The sequence below is a fragment of the Ahaetulla prasina genome, chromosome 3 (genome assembly GCF_028640845.1).
Source record: "Ahaetulla prasina isolate Xishuangbanna chromosome 3, ASM2864084v1, whole genome shotgun sequence".
Classification (NCBI taxonomy): domain Eukaryota; kingdom Metazoa; phylum Chordata; class Lepidosauria; order Squamata; family Colubridae; genus Ahaetulla; species Ahaetulla prasina.
Window position 1 is genome coordinate 28,135,553 of NC_080541.1, and position 21,864 is coordinate 28,157,416.

Sequence of the window (21,864 nt, forward strand, 5' to 3'; positions counted from 1 at the left end):
CTAACTCAATTTTGTCTTTGGGGTTTCTTAGGATGGTGGATATTTTTCTGTTTGTGCAGAATGCTGTCTTGATGTTGTGTTTGTGGAGGATCTTGCTGATTCTGTCTGTGGTGCCTTTTATATATGGGAGGAGGGCTGTGCCGTTTTCTTGTTCTCTGTCTTGGATTTTAGTGGGGGGTTCTTTTGGATTAGCTTGGTAATCTTATTTGTTTGGAATCCATTGGATGTTAGTACGTTAGTGAGAGTGTCTAGTTCGGGTTTTAGGTGTTGTTCATCAGCTAAGCATTTTGTTCTGGAGATGAGTGTCTTGGCTACAGAGTTGATCTGTGCTGGGTGGTGGTGTGAGAGTGCGTGCAGATAGCGGTTTGTGTGTGTTTTCTTCTGGTAGATGGTGTGTCCTAGGGAGCCATTGGGTTTTCTGTAGACTAAGACATCCAGGAAGGGAAGTTGGTTATTAACTTCTGTTTCCATGGTGAACTGTATTTTGGGGTGTAGGCTATTGAGGTGTGTGAGGAAGTTGTCAAGTTTTTCTTTCCCGTGTGGCCAGATTATGAAGGTGTCGTCTACATATCTGAGCCAGAGTTTGGGTTTGTGATCAGATTTTTCTAGAGCTTGGGTTTCAAAGTGTTCCATGTAGAGATTGGCAATGACAGGTGAGACGTGTGATCCCATGGGGGCTCCTTCTATTTGTTTGTATTTTTGTCCATTATAGATGAAGTATGTGTTGGATAGGCAGTGGTTGGTCAGATCTAGGATGTGCTTGGGGGGGTTATATTTGTTTTGGATAGCTGTCAAGGCTTCTTTGATTGGCACTTGGGTGAAGAGGGATATGACATCAAAGCTCACGAGTAGGTCGCTGGGCTGTAAGTTTTGTTTCTTTATGATCTCTATGAACTGGAATGAGTTTTTTACGTGTGAGGTGATGGATTCTGCATAGGGCTGTAGTTGTTTGGCGAGAAATTTGGCTAGGTTTTGTAGAGGTGAGCCTATGGAGCTGACTATGGGTCTGAGTGGGGTTCCTTCTTTGTGTATCTTGGGGAGGCCATAGAGCTTAGGGCATCTGGATGATTTCTCTCTGGGAATGATTCTTTATTGGATTTCTTCGCTGATGGGGGAGGCTTTTATTTTGGATCTAGTGGTTTTTTCTAGGTAGGTGGTGGGGTCTGTGTTTAGGGGCTTGTATGCAGGGTCTTGGAGTAGGTTGGTTAATTTGGTTTGGTAGTCAGATGTGTTCATAACCACCATGGCGTTGCCCTTGTCTGCTGGTAGGATTATTATGCTGGTATCTTTTTTCAGGTTAAGTAGTGCTGTCTGTTCCTCTTTGGGTAAGTTGCTTTTGGGTGGCTTGCTGGTGCAGAGGATGTTGGAGATCTCGAGTCTGATTTTGTTAGCGCCATCGGGTTGATTTTGGTCAGGCTGGTTTCAACTCCGCATATAATGGTTTCGTGGGATGTATTTGTGAGTCACTGCAAAGTTGAATCCTTTGGAAAGGACATCGGTTTCAGCTTTGGTGAGGATCCTATCTGAGATGTTATGCACTGTTTGTTTCATGTGTTGCTGTGAGGGTGGAGGGGTTTGTTTCTAGCGTTCTTGTAGTCTTCGGAGTTTGTTGGTGTGCGTGTCTGTCTTGAGGGTGGTCTGTGTTTCGGCTCTCCAGACAGCAAGTTGTTTGGATTTGTCCCAAAGTGCAGGGTGCATCTTGTTGCTGAGTTTGAGGTGAAGTGTGAGGAGATCTTTGTTGATTTGATCTAGGAGGAATCTTTTTGTGTGAAGTTCATTTCTGATTAAGGCCAATTCTGTTCTTTTTAGGATGCGTTTGGTGGCTGCAGAGTTGGAGTGGAATTTCAATTGGAAGCATTTGGGGATTAAATTTTGATCACGGCAGTTTCGTAGGAATGCGAAGTCACATAAAATGGAAGCTCTTTGGACTTCTAGTTTTTCATAGGTCCTGGTCAGATGGTGGATTTCCTCCCCGTAGAGGTGCAATATTTGTTTTCTGAGGTTTTCACGGGTGTTTGTATATAGGTCTTTGGTTGTTCGGGTTTTCTCCCGTGTAAAATTGGAAGTGTCTTGGCGACGTTTCGACGAAGTCTCATTCGTCATCTTCAGGCTTCAGCTTCGTGCTTCTGGGAGCAATGTGTGATCACAGCTGTTTCTTCCTTTTAACTGCTAGTGGGGGTTTGAACTGATTGGGTGGGAGCTTGGCTGTGCTCTGATTGGATGGGGGGTTTTCTGTGCTCTGATTGGCTGGGGGAGAAGCCCCAGCCAATCAGAGAAGCCATTGAGATAGAAAAACGCCCACACAGCATGAACAAACGAGATGACACCTCCCGCCTACCAGCCATTTGGAAACCCGCCCTCAGAGAAGCCATTGAGATAGAAAAACGCCCACACAGCATGAACAAACGAGATGACACCTCCCGCCTACCAGCCATTTGGAAACCCGCCCTTATTGACAAACGAGTCCCTAACACGAGGAATGACACCAGACTCACACTCACGAGGTCCACACAGGATGTCACCACCGCACATCCACCCAGAAAGCAGACCCAAACCCACACTGATCATGAAGCACGACCAAGGACCAGAAGCCAGACCGCAGCTGCAACATTAGCCATTTCAAACCCCTCCAATCCATTCATGCAGCAGACTGACACCCACTATGAAGATGTAGCACGACCACAAAGCCAAACAACAGCTATGCAGCTCACCAGCTCAAATCCCCCTGCAACACAGACTAGACTGAGCACAACCAAGCCCCCACCAACACAGGACACACCCCCATCCAATCAGAGCACAGAAAACCCCCCATCCAATCAGAGCACAGCCAAGCTCCCACCCAATCAGTTCAACCCCCCCCTAGCAGTTAAAAGGAAGAAACAGCTGCGATCACACATTGCTCCCAGAAGCACGAAGCTGAAGCCTGAAGATGACGAATGAGACTTCATCGAAACGTCGCCAAGACACTTCCAATTTTACACGGGAGAAAACCCGAACAACCAAAGACCTATATACAAACACCCGTGAAAACCTCAGAAAACATATATATATATATATATATATATATATATATATATATGTATGTATGTATGTATGTATGTATGTATGTATGTATGTATGTATGTGTATGTAATAACTAAATTAATTGGATATAATGAAGGAAACAATAGGACAGGAACGGTAGGCACTCTTGTGCTCGTATGCACACCCCTTATAGACCTCTTAGGAAAGGGGTGAGGTCAATAGTAGACAGTTTTTGGTTGAAGATTTTGGGATTTTGGGAAGAGACCACAGAGTCAGGTAGTGTATTCCAGGCATTAACAACTCTGTTACTGAAGTCATATTTTCTGCAATCAAGATTGGAGCGGTTAACATTAAGCTTAAATCTATTGTGTGCTTGTGTATTGTTGCAATTGAAGCTGAAGCAGTCTTTGACAGGAAGGACATTGTAATAGATGATTCTATGAGTTAAACTCAAGTCATGTCGAAGACGGCGTAGTTCTAAATTTTCTAAACCCAGGATTTCAAGTCTGTTGTATTCAGAGGAGAACTCTTCTTGTAAAATATTTCTGGACACGTTCAATTGATGTCAGAAATGTGGTATGGGTTCCAGACAGTCGAGCTGTATTTAAGAATTGGTCTAGCAAATGTTTTATATGCTCTGGTTAGTAGAGTAGTCTTTTTGGAGAAGAAGCTATGCAAGATTAGGTTTACAACTCTTAAAGCTTTTTTGGTGATGTAGTTGCAGTGGGCTTTGGCACTTAGATCATTTGATATGAAAACTCCAAGGTCTTTAACAGGGTGGGGGTCATCTGTAAGGTAATGTCCATCAAGCTTGTACTTAGTGTTTGGGTTCTTTTTTCCAATATGTAAGGCTGAACATTTGCTGGTAGAGATTTGGAGTTACCAAGTTTTAGACCATTCAGATACAAAGTCAAGGTCTTTTTGAAGGGTAGCTGTATTATTGGTGGTGTTAAATAGTTTGACATCGTCAGCAAAGAGAACACAATTACTTGTAATATGGTCACAGAGATCATTAATGTATAATATGAAAAGTGTTGGTCCAAGAACGCTGCCTTGGGGAACGCCACTTTTGACAAGAACAGGATTTGATATAGCATTGCCAATTTTGATGCACAAGTATTGCATAATTAAGAGAGAGGGGAAAAAAACCACAAGTAGTATTTGGTGTATGGAAATATTCCTGCAGTTGGAGTAATGAAAACATCAACTCAAATCTCACTGGAAGAAAAGAGCTGTGTAATAAGTTATGGTTAGAATTTTTTTTTCCTGAACTGGATATTCAACATGCATCTTTCATCTATAGAAAGGCCTGGGAGTTTAGACAATGAAAGCTATATGCTGCTGTTATGTCATTTCTCACCAAAATAACCAAAATACTGTTTAAAAGGTAGGGAATGTAATGCTAAATTTTAATTTAGCTTTCAGCATCGCTGACTGGCAATCCTGAAGAGGAAACTGAAATACTTTGGCCACCTAATGAGAAGGAAGGACTCACTGGAAAAGGGCCTAATGCTGGGAAAGATTGAGGGCAAAAGAAGAATGGGACAACAGAGAATGAGGTGGCTGGATGGAGTCACTGAAGCAGTTGGCATGAGCTTAAATGGACTCCAGAGGATGGTAGAGGACAGGGAATCCTGGAGGAACATTGTCCATGGGGTCGCAATGGGTGAGACATGAATTTACAACTAACAACAACAATTGCTGACCGGCACCAGTACACAGAACATCAGAAACAGGGCTGTACAAATGAGTGAAGCTCCATCTGTGGATGCATGGGATGAAGGTCATGCGAGAAACCATGCCCTCCTCTGGTCCATGGGAAAACCTCTCTCTCCAGGGAACCGGTCCCTGGAGCTCGAAAGTTGGGGGCTGCTGGCTTAGATAACTTACTAATATATTATGTACAGAACAAAACAGAATTTTGATGGTAGTTATGTTAAAATAGGAAATTTTAGGATTTGGGGAAATTTTGGGAAGTCTACTAAGGACTACCAATGGCTGTTTAAAAATCTCTAATCAAGGTATGTCCTCAACTTTGCAATTGCTATTCAATGGTCTCTACAATCAATAAGTTCTTATTAATTTAACTCTGGATTAAAATTGAATTAAAACCTAATAAATTGTCAATGAAATATTTTTGTGTTGTGTTTTACTTGTTGCCTTTTACAGCAGCTGACATTTCCAATCCAATATGGTTTTTTTTTACTTATTTTTATAGTTCCAAGATAACAAGACAAGATATTCCAAGATACCTTATAAATAATTACTACATGCCATGAATAAAAGCTCCATCGACTCTTATGTTGCCAAATCTTATTTGTGTATATCAATACAAATGATAACTAAGCATCATAATCCCATAACTTTAACATTCTGTTTAAATGTTCTTTTCATTGGGAAGAACAGTCAATGGATTTATAAGTTGAAAGGAGCTATTAAGTTTTACAGATCCCAAGAGTCTTTCCATTTGTCAAGAATGGGTCTAAAAAGAAATTTTAGGATTGAATTTCTTACAAAGAATAAGGATGCTGATGGAAAGGCATTTATCAGCCTTTTGTGTGAAACACAACATTCTTTCTGGGGCCATACTCATTATTCAACACATTCTGTTAGAAAACTAAGCCTTGAAAATACAAGCTGCTGGTTTGGAAACAATCAGTGGGATATTTTTCTAATGGATTTCAGATTGTCTGCTATACAATCTATTCTTATCATTACAATCTATTATTATCACTATCCAGATATTACTTGTAGGCCAGTGTGAAGCAGTATTGCTTCACTTCATTGAGCGATCTCTACTCCAGTCACAGGAATGGTTCCCTTAATGGTGGTTGCATCACACTGTAGACCCAAAGTTCTGTTGATCATTGTTTCCAATTGAGGAGTCAACAGTAGTCATCTTTTTATATAAGTCATCTTTCTTGCTAGTGCTGCTGGAAGTGTATTTTGTGCATTTGTGCCCAATTGCAAAATACCATTGAATAACACAATACAGGTAGTACTTACAACAGCTCATTGAGTGACTGTTCAAAGTTACAATGGAATTGAAAAATGTGACTCATGACCGTTTTTTCACAGTTACAACCTTTGCAGCATCCCCCATGATCATGAAGTCAAAATTTAGATGAATGGCAACTGGTTCATATTTATGACTGTTGCTGCGTCCCCCACTGTCATGTGATCACCTTTTGCAACTTTCTGACAAGCAAAGTCAATGGGGAAGGCAGATTCATTTAACAAACAGGTCATTGATTTATCAGCTGCAGGGATTCACTTAACAATTGTGTCACAAAAGCTTGTAAAATGGGACAAAAGTCACTTAATTTAATGTCCCACACAACAGAAGTTTTGGACTCAATTGTGGTCATAAGACGAGGACTACCTCAATGCAAAAGATCGCTGAATAACCAGATTCAGTTGAGTGAAGTCTCTACCGGATTCAGTTGAGTGAGGTCTCCACAAAGTATTAGATTATACTTACAATTGTTAAGTATTACAGATAGTCCCTGATTTACAACAGTTCATTTAATGACTGTTCCAAGTTACAACGGCACTGAAAACAGTGAATTATTATCATTTTTCACATTTATGACCATTGAAGCATCCTGATGGTCTTGCAATGCTTGCAACTGACTCATATTTATGATGGTCCTGTGATCACCTTTTGAGACCTTCTGACAAACAAAGTCAACGTTGGACCACCCCAACGAAGCGGTCGAAGTGCTGTCCCGGTGTCTGGAAGCTGTACGGGTCTGGATGGGGAGAAACAGACTCAAGCTCAATCCCTCCAAGATGGAGTGGCTGTGGATGCCGGCACCCCGGTACAGTCAGCTGCATCCGCGGCTGACTGTTGGGGGCGAGTTAGTGGCCCCAAAGGAGGTGGTTCGCAACTTGGGCGTCCTCCTGGATGGACGGCTGTCCTTTGATGAACATCTGGCGGCCGTCTCCAGGAGGGCCTTTTACCAATTCCGCTTGGTCTGCCAGTTGCGTCCCTTCCTTGACCGGGATGCCTTATGCACGGTCACTCACGCTCTGGTTACATCTAGGTTGGATTACTGCAATGCTCTCTACATGGGGCTGCCCTTGAGGTGCACCCGGAGGCTACAGTTAGTCCAGAATGCGGCTGCACGAGTGGTAACGGGAGCCGCTCGTGGCTCCCACGTAACACCACTACTCCGTAGCCTGCACTGGCTTCCTGTGGTTTTCCGGGTGCGCTTCAAGATTTTGGTTACCACCTTTAAAGCGCTCCATGGCTTAGGACCCGGGTACTTACGAGACCACCTGCTGTTACCTTATGCTTCCCACCGACCCGTACGCTCTCACAGAGAGGGTCTCCTCAGGGTGCCGTCCGCCAAACAGTGTCAGCTGGCGGCCCCCAGGAGCAGGGTCTTCTCTGTGGGGGCACCGACGCTCTGGAACGAACTTCCCCCTGGCTTACGTCAAGTGCCTGATCTTCGGACCTTCCGTCGTGAGCTCAAAACACACCTATTTATTCAAGCGGGACTGGCATAATAGTGTAAAATTTTAATTTGGGGCTTTATTAATATTTTTAAAATTTTAAAACTAAATTTTAACCGGGTTTTATTATTTATATGTCTATTTTAAATATTTGGCCTATTTAATAAGTTTTTTAGATTAATGTTTTACTTTGTATATTTATGTGTTTTTTATATGGCTGTACACCGCCCTGAGTCCCTAGGGAGATAGGGCGGTATAAAAGTATGAATAAATAAATAAATAAATAAATAAATAAGTCAGATTCATTTAACAACTGTGCTGCTAACTTAACAACTGCACTTAACAATGGTGGCAAGAAAGATCGTAAAAGGGGGCAAATTCACTTAACCACTGTCTCGCTTAGCAACAGAAATTTTGGGCTCCATTATGGCCGTAGGTCAAGGACTATCTGTAGAAATATTTTAGGAAACTCGTACTTCAGCATCTCTTTTTCACTAGTGACTGCAGCCTAGAAATTAGATAAAATCTTGTATAATAGGGCCATCCCCTCACCAACGCATGAAATAAACATTACTCTCAAGTGATGTTCTGTTTCAAGAAGCTGGAAGAATGAAGAGAGGTTGATGTTTATTCCACATAGAAAAACTATCAGGATTATTAGCATTCCTGCTGCTTTCCCTTCTATTGTCTTGCTTTAGATGGTTCTTGACTATGGCAAGAGCAGACAGATGCTTCTTCACTGAATGTGGTCAAATCAAGATTGAAAAATCACCAGTCATGAGTGCTTCAATGAGAATTCCTGTTCTGGATAATCTTTTGGCTCTCTAAGGTCCAAATTACATTTTACAACCCTGTGATTTTAATATGAAATGATAGCAAAGAAGACAAGATGGCCATCCATTGATATATCTGTCCATTCACTTGAAAGAAAATTTTGGGTGGCAGCGCTCTTTAGGGGGAAAAAATCCCCAGTTTAATAAAGTGGGCTTAAAGGAAATGTTCCAAGGAATCTTCAAAACATTATTTATATTATTCTTCCCATGTCACAGAATGAATTGAGTGATAATGGCTTGCCTGAGATTTTAAATAAAAAAGAAACAATAAGAAATGCCAATCATATTAACATTTTCCAAGTTGGAAAGGCCCCAATTCATTACATATTTTCTTTCCATCCGCTTCTTCTCCAAATCTAGTACTAAAGCACGGGGGCTAGCCAAAAACATTAGATATATACTGTATGTGGTTATTTCTTGCAGTCCTGGAATAATCTCATCCAAATTCTCTGGATTTGGTAAATCAAGGGTATCCTTGAATTTAATCATACTTGATGGTCGCTGAGGATGAATTTCATTTTGATTTTATTATTTATTTGTTTGTCATATTATAATGAAACTCAAACTCATCATCCTCTTAAAGAATGACTTTAATGTCCTTTTTGGACCATATGGATTTTCCTATGCCCTTAAAATACAGTACAGAGAATATGTGAAAAAATGTGATATTTTATTCAATTAAATAAGAACAGCACTGAGATACAAGCTGCTGGCTATAATTGCAAAGCTTTCTTCTACTGATGTTGAGCTGGCATGAGGGAATAGAAAATGCCCACTTAAGTATTCTTAGTGGTCTCTCAACTTTATGCGCACCAATAAAGCCCTAACAGACAACTCAGGTCAACAAACAACATGTATCAGGAATCCGTCTTACATAACTGTGCTGATATCCCCACCACCATCGCTGTTCAATTTCATGAAAAAAAATTGCTTTGGAAATTTCTTCAAAGATGATAATTTCAGGAATAATTTCAAGTGTGGAAAGTGATATTCTTGCACAACCATTGCTACAACGGCACAAATAAGTGTGTATGAATCATCTTTGTTTTAAAATAATGTCTCCAGGGTTCTGCAACCTCCCTGGTTTTTCAAGCTTCAATTACAATCCAATATAAGACATAAAAACAAAATCCCCCATAGATTGTATATGTGTACTTCTGTATGTGTGCTTTCAGTGAAGCAGAGGAAATTAGGGAGGCTGTAGAATTATAGGAAGACGTAAAACAGAATGTAATACCACCTAACTCCTGGTACTGAGCTTGCCCTTTATTAATTTTTTTTACAAAAATCTGCACTCTCTGCCAACTTTTATTATAATTACTCTTATGTTAATTTGATCAGTTTTCATCTACTGCTCTTATCCTTTTTGAAGCACTTCTACAAACTTGCAGCTATATTTTAGCCAGGAACCTAAACTTGCTACAAGCATTATAGGTCATGATTGCAATTTTTTGTCCATTTTTGTGATGTGTCTTCGAGAAATCCAAATCTTTACAAACATATATTTTGGAGAACACTGAAGAGTTGTGTGTGTGTGCTTGTGTGTGTGTGAGTGTGTGTGTGTGTGTGTGTGAGAGAGAATTATAACAGTAAAAATGAATACAACCTAAATTTATAAAAAGAGAAGATAATGGAAAAATGGAATAAAAATGCAGGAAAAAAGAAACACAGAATATAATAAAGTTAAAGAAAAGAATTATATAAAGAAGTGAATTTCAATCTTCATCACAACTATAAACAAATAACTCTTCACTTCCTATAAGTTTACAAATATTTCTTCATCCCATATCCTATCCCTTGACTAGAAGCAAATCCATAAAACATCAACTTTTCAATTCTGGTATCAGCAAAAATTACATAAAGGGTTACCAAAACATTGTAAAAAAAAAGTTTCATTTTAACCTTGATCAAATAAATCAACTTTTTATTCCTTCCTTTTTTTCTAACAATCTTAATCTTTAATTCAATTAAATATTGTCATAATGTTTGATTTCTCCTATTTTCTACTTTATACCATTGCTGAGAATTCTTCAGTGTTTTTAAAACCTCTTGTGTATTTATTTATTTATTTATTTATTATTTATTTAATCAAATTTGTATACCGCCCTATCTCCCGAAGGACTCAGGGCGGTTCACAGGCCAATAAAAAGCATATAAATACAGGTTAAGATCACAATTAAAAAACTTATTCTAAAGCCAAATTAATTAAAATGATATAAATACTAAAACCAATTAAAATCAATATAAATTTAAAACCTAGTCCAGTCCTGCGCAAATGAATAAATATGTTTTAAGCTCGCGGCGGAAGGTTCGGAGGTCCGGAAGTTGACGAAGTGTAGATCCAGTAGAGAAACATTTTTCAGCTTATTCGCTTGTTTTATCATTTATATAGGTTAACTGTATATTGCTGAACTGAGAACTGATGTCATTGGATGATATGAAAATATAATGAATAATTAGAGAGTCGAAGGGCCAGGAAATATAGATGACCTTTATAGCATCTGTAGGAAAAAGGGGAGAGCAACACAAAGCTTCATTGAACAAATAGAAATGCACTCAGTTACTAATGGTTGTAGCCTTCAGTTTTATAGTGCATGACATTTATTTATTTATTTATTTATTTATTTTATTAGATTTTTATACCGCCCTTCTCCCGAAGGACTCAGGGCGGTGTACAGCCGAAATAAAATACAGAGAATATACAATTAAAAGAAATTAAAAGAAGCTATTAATAAATGGCCGATAATTAGAAAATTTAAAAATTTACAAATATTTAAAATCTCTAAAACCCCAAATTAAAATCAACTATTTATGCCAGTCCTGCTTGAGTAAATAAGTATGTTTTTAGCTCACGACGGAAGGTCCGAAGATCAGGAACTTGACGTAAGCCTGGGGGGAGTTCGTTCGTTCCAGAGCGTCGGTGCTCCCACAGAGAAGGCCCTACCCCTGGGAGCCGCCAGCCGACATTGTTTGGCGGACGGCACCCTGAGAAGGCCCTCTCTGTGAGAGCGTACGGGTCGATGGGAGGCATACGGTAACAGCAGACATGAAAAAGAATATTCTAGGATCATTTATCTTCATGGGTATTCATAAATGTAATGCATGGATTTTAGTAATATGATCCAGTGCAGCTAAAAAAAAAATATTTCCACTGTATCTGTCTCTCTCATCATCTCTAGTTCAGGATGTGATGGAAATATTTTATGCATCCTAACCTCTTGCAGCTATTCACACGTGTTTTTTTCAATTGGAGATTCACCCAAGAAAGATAGCTTGTTTCAGATATAAAGAGAAACTCCAAGTTTTCTTTTTTTTATATCTAACTAAATGGTTGGGTTTTTTTTTTTCAAAGGAAACAAGATTTAACTCCACTCCACTCCCAATGTACATTTTATACTTGGATTTTAGAGTTGTTGGCTTTAGAAGAAATGCAATATTCTAGGAAAGTTTGCTGTAAACTTTCGGACGTGCTTAGAAAGTTTTCAATAAAATAAATAAATAAAATCTGTTTCCAGATATAGCATGCAAAGCTATGCAGGGTAGGAATTGCCTAATATCTGGTTAGGAGTCAAATGTCTGTCTGCTATAAGAAGAATTATTGACATCTCCTTGGGGGCAGGAAACAGTTTGTCATTGACCTCCCTGTTTCATCCTTATACTGGGTCACTGGTTGCTTTCCAGCGGATAAATCTTTATGTGTCCTAACCTAAATCTGCCCTTAACAACTTCTTCTCACTGGGAAGATTTTAAAGAAAAACTTGAAGAGCAGAAGCATATTCCAGATGTCACTTATCGTGTCTTATGCATATGCCCCAACCTTGAACTTGGAAACTGAAATCTTTGATGGGAAAGGGGCAGCATTCAACAGACTTTCAAACCGCCTTTTGAGGATAACCTGGCAATGTTTGGGCTGCTTTCATAAAACAGCATTGCTATCGCTGATTCATTGGACTGAATCACAAATGCATATTATAAAATCTGGTGCTGATATATCTTTTCAGGGCTGGGATTATTTTAAGCCACATATTATAGTATGCATATTGTAACAGGCTAATGTTTGGTTTCTGCAAACTAGAAGTGTTGGCTGCTATTAAAGAAATCTCTGGCTGTTTGATTTTTCATAAAATGAAGTTCTTTACCAAGACCAAAACCAAAAACATATGAACAGTCTCATTATCTTGCTGTACTGGACTTTTCCTATACTTCTAATTACAGTATAATGTATTTGTGATGCTCCTCCGACCAAAAGCTTTTATTTGGCAGAACAATATTAGGATTATTATTATCCACTATCTAGGCTTATCGTAGAACAGAAATGAACTGCAGGAAGTTCCAGGAAAATAAAGCCAAGTACAAATATATTTATTTATATACCTTAGATGAGGAACTAAACATAAATAGCAGCAAACAACAATGAATGCAGAGGTGTCTTAAAACTAAATGCATGGATGTAACTTTTTGTTTGCTTGACTAACCAAGTTACTCTAGCAAAAATCCTTCGGTTTTTTCATTTCAACTTGATGACATGATGTCTAAGTGCCATTAGAGAGGTTAATAAGTTTTATTACCAAATTTAATTTATAAATATAGTTGAATTGTATGGCTCAAGAAACTGAAATGAAGCAGGAGACCTACTTATTAAATTTTGCCATTCTAGTGATTTCTTCATTGCTAACACAGTCTTCAAACAAACAAAACATCATCTCTTTGCCAGACATCACCAGACAGAGTTCATGGAAATCAAATTGATTCTATTATTAGTTAGTTATACCATCAAAGACATGCAGATGGTGGAGCAGATCATGAACTATTTGTATGCAAGTTCCAAGTTAAGCTAAAGATAAAGAAGAAAGCCAACCAATCTCCACAATATGATCGCAATATGATTTCAAGGAGAACCTCAGAAATTGCTTTGAAGTTCTGAACCTCATTGATTGAGAATCAGAGGAACCATGAAATGAATTTAAAGAAGTTGTCAGGGATGAATGTGATAAAGAGGCTGCCAAGGAAGGAAAGGAAAAGAAGAAAGCAAACTGTATGTCAGAACAAACTGTGGAAATTGCCAAGAAGATAAGAGAAGCCACAGCCAAGTTTTTTCTTTTAAAAAAAATAATCTCAGAAAAAACTTAACAAAGATATTTCAGAGAACAGTTAGAAGCAGTATTAAAACATCTGTAAAAGCTACAGAACTCATGGAATACCCACTGTAGTTGTGGTTGTTGTTAGTTGCGAAGTCGTGTCCGACCCATCGCGACCCCATGGACAACATTCCTCCAGGCCTTCCTGTCCTCTACCATCCTCTGGAGTCCATTTAAACTCATGCCTACAGCTTCAGTGACACCATCCAGCCACTTCATTTTCTGTCGTCCCTTTCTTCTTTTGCCCTCAATCTTTCCCAGCATTAGGCTCTTCTCCAGTGAGTCCTTCTGTAGTATGATAAGTAAAAAAAGAAGAATCAGTAAAGGTTCTAACCAAGCTACACCAGCAAGTCTGAAAAATAACACAGTGGCTAACAGATAGGAAGAGGTCAATCTATGTTCCAAGAGACTTAACGGAGCATGCAAACTATTATCGTTAGGTTCACATATTAGACAATATCTTTAATTTCACATGCTAGAAAAATAATATCGAAGGAACACCCAATGCAGAATAGTTACATGAAAAAGCCAGCTTTAGAAAAACCCATGGAACATGAAATATTATTTCTGATGCAATTTACTGTATATAATTGTCCCAAAGGTGCCAACTTTCTGGTTTTTCTTTGAAGACGTTTCGCTTCTCATCCAAGAAGCTTCTTCAGCTCTCAGAAAAAGACGTTTTCAAAGAAAAACCAGAAAGTCCAGTTGCCTCTTGAAAAAGCACCTTTGGGACAACCATGATCTGGATTACTGAGAATTTATATAATTGTGAAAGCCAAAGAATACCCCAGAAAAGTCTGTTGATGCTTCAGTGATTGTGGAAAGTCCTTTGATTGTGTTGATAATGTCAAGCTTTGGAAAGTGTTTGGAAAAATTGAGAATCCCAGAACATCTCATTGCCCTCATGAGATACTGGTCAAACATTTTTGTAACAAATGCTTGGAATTTTTTTTAAGTATGAAGTGTTATGCAAAATATTTCATTGAAAACAACATTGAGGATAAATCCCTATAAAGATTAATGGAAGTATGCAGAATTATGAGAATGGGAAGAAAAAGTATTGTAGTTTCCATTAAGCTTTTGTTGTTTTTATGGTGCTGTGGGAAGCTGCAATTAGTCCTTTACTGCCATGCTTATTTTTGGAGTTGTACGGGTCACTGTACCTCTAAAACTATAAAGCCCTTCCAACAAAGATGTACCAATATATAATTTTAAAAAAATTCTTGTGAAGAAACTAAGGTAAATATTATCATCTGTATAGGTCATTCATCACCAAACCACTTGGGCTATGCAGTTGTATTGTAAAAACTGAAGATCATAAATGCCTGATTTTTATAGGACACAATTGACTGTGGCTGTCCAATATTATTTAAGAGAAACCTTAACCAAAATGAGCTGTGACATCTAAATCTAACTGTAGAATTGTCTAAAATTTTCCTCTAAATTTTAATTGTTGATAGTATACAATACCTCACTAATCTTTTCTGAAGGCCTTGAAATATCTTAGTAATGATTTATTATTGGACTGGTGTAGCTGAGTAGTAAACGTTGAGTAATGTTGCATTTCAATGGAGAAATCTCAAATTAATAACCACTCAGTATACCTGCTATTTATTATATCTTTATTATTTATTACAATGACTAATAGCTGCCTTTCAAGATAATAGTCCTCCCAACTTGGCTTACAAGTGAAACAATTATAAAATAAAATAAAACAATAAATATTATTTTAAAAGGAGGAGAATACTAAACCTCTAGAATTTTCTCACAGGGCAGTTGGTGTAATGGCCCTATTGTGTGACACAGGGATTGGGGAATAGAATAGAATAGAATAGAATAGAATAGAATATTTATTTATTTTATTATTATTATTATTTTTATTATTATTATTATTATTATTATTATTATTATTATTATTTATTATATTTGTATACCGCCCTTCTCCCGAAGGACTCAGGGCGGTTCACAGCCAATAAAAAACACAATACATAGAATACAAATTAAAAACTATATAAAAAACTGATTCAATAACGGCCTAAAAATTTAGATACAATTTAAAACCCCATTTAAAACCCCCAATTAAAACCCATAAATTAAAAAAACTAACCCAGTCCTGCGCAGATGAATAAATGCATTTTAAGCTCGCGACGAAAGGTTCGGAGGTCCGGAAGTTGACGGAGTCCCGGGGGGAGTTTGTTCCAGAGGGTGGGAGCCCCCACAGAGAAGGCCCTTCCCCTGGGCGTCGCCAGACGACACTGTCGCGTCGACGGCACCCTGAGGAGTCCCTCTCTGTGAGAGCGCACGGGTCGGTGGGAGGTATTCGGTAGCAGTAGGCGGTCCCGTAAATAGCCCGGCCCTATGCCATGGAGCGCTTTGAAGACGTTCACCAGAACCTTGAAGCGCACCCGGAAGGCCACAGGTAGCCAGTGCAGTCTGCGCAGGATAGGTGTCACGCGGGAGCCACGAGGGGCTCCCTCTATCACCCGCGCAGCCGCGTTCTGGACTAACTGAAGCCTCCGGATGCCCCTCAAGGGGAGCCCCATGTAGAGAGCATTGCAGTAATCCAGACGAGACGTCACGAGGGCGTGAGTGACTGTGCATAAGGCATCCCGGTCTAGAAAGGGGCGCAACTGGCGCACCAGGCGAACCTGGTGGAAAGCTCTCCTGGAGACGGCCGTCAGGTGGTCTTCAAAAGACAGCCGTTCATCCAGGAGAACGCCCAAGTTGCGCACCCTCTCCATCGGGGCCAATGACTCGCTCCCAACAGTCAGCCGTGGACTCAGCTGACTGTACCGGGATGCCGGCATCCACAGCCACTCCGTCTTGGAGGGATTGAGCTTGAGCCTGTTTCTCCCCATCCAGACTCGGACGGCTTCCAAACAAGAATAGAAATTTTTATTGGCCAAGTGTGATTGGACACACAAGGAATTTGTCTTGGTGCATTTGCTCTCCATGTACATAAAAAGACAAGATACATTCATCAAGAATCATAAGGTACAACACTTAATGATAGTCACGGGGTAGAAATAAGCAATCAAATCATACTAGGAAACAATCAATATAAGTTGTAAGGATACAAGCAGCAAAGTTATAGTTATGCAGTCATGAGTGGGAGGAAATGGGTGATAGGAATGATGAGAAGACTAATAGTAATAGTAATGCAGACTTAGTGAATAGTTTGCCAGTTTTGAGGGAATTAAGGAAGAGGACAAGGCTTCAGGAGTCTACCTACCTCATCTCTCTGATGTTGGGGAAAGAATAATTGTGGTTGGTCCAGAATCAATCATGTTTTGAGTACACAAACTGCTATCATAAAACCTTTATTTTATTATATTTTATTTTCATTTCATGCATTAGATCAATTGTGGGATCGAGCTGCCCAGTTGACATGTCTCAATCTGGGGTACACAATAAAAACAAGAGACAAGGTATTCTAAAGGGAAGAGGAAGTGACTGTGTGTACTGTATATGTTGATCATGACTAATGCCTTAACTGATTTCAATGGGTTATTTTAAATGTTCTCATCTTGTCACTTATTGCATAAAAAGAATCTTGCTTTCGCTCACAACTAAATCATCCTTGGTAAAAGAAAAATAGTCATTTTTAGATCTCTCTCCCTGACCCTCTCTGTTACAAACTATGGAACAATGCAAACAGTGAATATTTTGTATAAGTTGTTTCTATTTAACACAATGCTATTATTAATTGATCAGGTAATGCACATGGGGCTGCAAAACAGCTGAGCAGATACAGATTAAATAACAGATTCACAGAGTTAGAAGGGACCTTATAGGTCATCTAGTCCAACCCCCCACTCAAGCAGGAGACCCTACACCATTTCTGACAAATGGCAGTGCAATCTTTTCTTGAAAGTCTTAATTGATGAAGCTCCCACAACTTTCAAAGGCATGCTGTTCTATTGGTTGATTGTTCTCACTGTCAGAAAGTTCCTCCTCATTTCTAGGTTGAATCTCTCCTTGGTCAGTTTCCATCCATTATTCCTTGTCTGGCCTTCAGGTGCTTTGGAAAATAGCTTGACCCTTCCTCTCTGTGGCAGTCCCTCAAATATTGGAACGCTGCTATCATGTCTCCCCTGGTCCTTCTCTTCACTAGACTAGCCATGCCCAGTTCCTGCAACCATTCATCATATGTTTTACTCCGGTCCCCTAATCATCTTGGTTGCTCTTCTTTGCACTCTTTGTAGAGTCTCAACATCTTTTTTATAGTGTGGTGACTAAAACTGGATGCAGTTATGAGCAATCATATTGCATTTTTTAATTTAAAATTAGAACTAGGCTGAGAAATGTTTCTGTATTTTTTTCCTTTCCCATTTTCATATAAATTGGTGAATGAATGTGGTATTATTTGCTTATATTCAGTTACAAGTTGTTCAAAGTTTAGAATTTGGTAGTCTTCTGTCCAGTACTTTAGACTCTTCAGTTTTGCACTTTTCAATTAAATCCCATGAATTTTATCCCCCACAAAAAATGTTATTTACACCACTGATAGACAACCATATTGGAGACAAGGAGTTTAAGCATAGTGACTCGCTCACTTTCTCCCAAATTTTCACAACCAAACCAATACTTCCCATAGCTAGTTTAATTCACCTGTCTCTGAGTTGTGAATATGAATGTAAAGTAAGGAAACAGATTTCATCCTCATTTTCTCCTTCATTAAATAACAAAGAATAAGGAAAAGAAATGTCTCTTCTTTAGAATTTGAAGAGATACTGCCAATTCAGGTAAATCCTGTCTGATACAGAGCAATGTTCTATCTTCATAAATTCAGTATAAAACATACTTATTAATTATGATGCAATAAAGAAAATAAAAGTATTTAGTTTGTCATGGTTCCAAGAATTCAGCTGTTGAACTAACGCACTTATCTTCACTGGCAAATCTCAGTTTTTTTTCCTACTTGATTGGTCAAATGTAATATTCTAGAAAAGCAGTGTTGCCTTATGGTGAATCTTATTGAGCACAAGTATACGTGAACCATGGCAAGTTGTTTGAATAAGAAACATCTCGGTTGGAAATCATATAGTCCAACCCAGCTGTGTTTATTTCAGTGCTTGCATATTCAAATAAACACCAACTGTTTATTTGTGTGTATGATCCATATACATATGTGAACATTCAAATAAATGCTCTCAGAAGTTTACTGAAAATATGTCAGAGGTAAAAACAGAGCATGTGCAGTTGACTCTGGCTCTAAGCAATTTTGCTGGTTAAATCAGATGCTAATCTTAAATAATCCATCTTGGATGGATGCGATTTTTAAAAAAAAGCAGATTAGATTGATTCAGCCAATGATTCAGCCTTTGTAAAGTGGGTTTAATATAGGAGAACATACTCTTGGACTTGAGTATGAGAAAGAGATTTAGCCATGAAACTTACTGGGTGGCATTGGATCCTTGGTCTAACCATCATATGCAGGACTTGCAAATTATATTGTATATTTGAGGTTCTCAGGGTTGTGTTTTGCTGACCACTTGGGAAAAAAAATGATGGGTCTTGGCAGATCCTTCAAGAAATTTGGGTTTCCTTTTGCTTTTCTCCAGATCAATACATGTAGAAGCAACAAAGTTAAATGCTACAAGGTTTTGTGGAACAAATTATGTGAAAGTAAATTATGAAATTGATACTATTTGTATTTGTGTTTGCAAATAGGCAGTCGTATGAAAATGATAAGGCTCTATGCCAAGGCTTGCTTATATGCTCAACATTATGGCAAAGCAACCTTGATCTACGCTATTGGAAATAGTTGATAGATGATAGACAGATAGACAGATACAGATAGAGTGAGAGAGAGAGAGACAGAGAGAGAGACAGACAGACAGACAGATTTTCAAGATATATAACTCTATAGTACTATTTTGTTTGCAAATGGTACTATGATACTTTGGTTAATAATGCTAGATCTTCAGATATACAAGCTACCTTAATGCTTTAAAAATAAGCTCCATTTTGTAATGGAGAATGAATAATAAAACTTTTTTAAATCAAATTTAAAAAGTAGCTTAACAAGAAGAGACATAAGACTTGCTTGTTGTTGCCATTCTTCTGAGGGTCATTTGAGCTACCAAACTTTATTCTCTGGGAGACAGGATTTGGGCTCAGAGTATCAATCCTAGCCACACCACCCTGAGCATGAATGATTTCAAAAAATGTGGTATGATTTTAGAGCAATAGTTCTTGCTTGCTTTACATTTCACCTCTTCCTGCATCCAGGAATGATAAAGCTATTTTGAGAGCTCATCTTACCTTGACAATGTAAAAAATGTTTCCCATGAAAGGGAAACTGATCATTTTTAGAGAGAGCAACTCTTAATTTATTTATAGCCACATGCCAAGAGCCAGCAACATGCATATGTCTCATGTTTCTGTTTGCATTTTTATTCATGAGTATTTGGGTGGCTTCTATAAAGATTTTTAGTAAACACTGAAAGCATTAGTCAATTGCTCCTAATGTGCAATCTCATCGAATGTTTATTAAATAATAATATTGAGGTCCGTGACAGTTTTATTTCTGAGAATGCTGGGGCTTTTTTGCAGGGCTGCTGAGTAATACCACATTGTGGAAAACACAGGACTGAAAGTCAAGAACGATTAGAAAAAGCAGATGTCACTGAATTCTACTCTAGGCGGGAAACCTGCCAAAGTTATTACTAACTTTGTAATATTAATAGTAATATTTCAAAAGTTGGATCATGGTGAATTGCTTAATGAAAGAAACAGTATTAAATGATTTTTTTTCCTGCAGAATTGACAAGCTTAATATTCAAACATATCCATTTAAAATCCCAAGCTTAAAAATACAGCTAAGCAATCTACAACTCACAATAACTTCTCTTTCTCTTTCTCTTTTTCTCTTCTTCTCCTTCTCTTACTTACAAATCTTTTTGTCCTCAGGATTTCCCAAGTATTTCCTACTTCTGGCATCTTCAGAAGTAGGTAGATAAAAGATAAAATGGAGCATCGGTATAAATCCAATGCTGCTTTTCTGCATTATCTCGCAGTCCCTAAATCAAGGCATATCCGGCTCTTATCGTATTCCTCTTTTGCTGAAATAGTACATGCTTCATTGTAAATTATGACATTTGATGCTAAGGATTTTAAATCGCAGGCTGATATGGTATTTATTCTCAGCCCCAATGAGATTAAAACCAAAATCTTACATTTCATTGCTTCAACTCCTAGTGAATCACATCCTGTGTACTTTCATTTGTGACTGGCAATTCCGGAGAAATATTATCACAACAGCAAAAACAGCTCCTTCATCTGCAAACACTCCAGCGATCATGGCGCCTAGTCGGCAGGAGGAGTTTCAGGCCATTTTATGCCTTTGTCTGTGCATGTGTCTCTATGCATATGACTATATGAGTGTGTGCACATACACAAACATGCCTTTGAGTCCGTTTTGACTCCTGGCAACAGCTTGGATGAATCTCTGAAATGTTCTTGACAAGATTTCAGAAGTGGCTTGCCATTGCTTCCTCCCTATGGCTGAGAGGAAATGACTGGCCCAAGGCAGTGATGAAATGTAAAATTTGTTACGACCGGTTCTGTGGGCGTGGCTTGGTGTGTGTGGGGTAATGTGACTGGGTGGCGTGGCCAACTTTTTTAAAAAAACTTTTAAAAACATTTTTTCTACAATCTGTTCAGCCAAATAGGTTGTAAAAATGCTTTTAAAAGTTAAAAAAAAGATCGTGCGCCACAGCTGATCACCTCCCCCGCATGCTGTTCTATTTACCCCATTCTCCTTTTGGTGTGCACTGCGCATGTGCGTACACGCACATGCGCAGCTAGCGAACTGGTAGTAAACAGGTTCAGATTTCACCACTGAAGTAAGGTCATGCAATTATCTTGCAATTTATCTTGCAATTAGTACTTTCTAGGGATCTGCTGTGCTGCAGAAAAAAAGTAGTTGAGGAAGAGATGGCTTGTTTAAGCAGTCTCTTCCCCCTGCAAGGGTCAAAGAAGAAAGAAAACAAACAGTCCAGGTACAGGACTATATGAGAGCACTTTCTCTGGATGAGGCAATAGCAAGGGCTGGTCTTTTGCAGCATCTCTCTTTTTCTTAATCAGATGGTTTGCTTAGTTGACTGTTGCTTAGAGAGAATTTCACTGGAACCATCTGCATTCATTAAATGAGGTCCACCTGTAACAGGGATGTAGTGGCTCAGTGGCTAAGATGCTGAGTTTGTCGATCAAGAAGTCAGCAATTCAGCGGTTCAAATCCCTAGTGCTATGTAACGGGGTGAGCTCCCGTTACTTGTTTCAGCTTCCGCCAACCTAGCAGTTTGAAAGCACATAAAAAATGCAAGTAGAAAAATAGGGACCATCTTTGGTGGGAAGATAACAGCGTTCCATGTGCCTTTGGCATTTAGTCATGCCGGCCACATGAC

At 38.8% G+C, this 21,864-nt stretch overlaps 1 protein-coding gene across 1 annotated transcript in view; it reads left to right on the top strand.

Moving 5' to 3' along the window:
• ANGPT1 (angiopoietin 1) overlaps positions 1-21,864 on the top strand; it is a 171,094-nt gene that overhangs the window by 62,898 nt on the left and 86,332 nt on the right. The window lies entirely within an intron of this gene.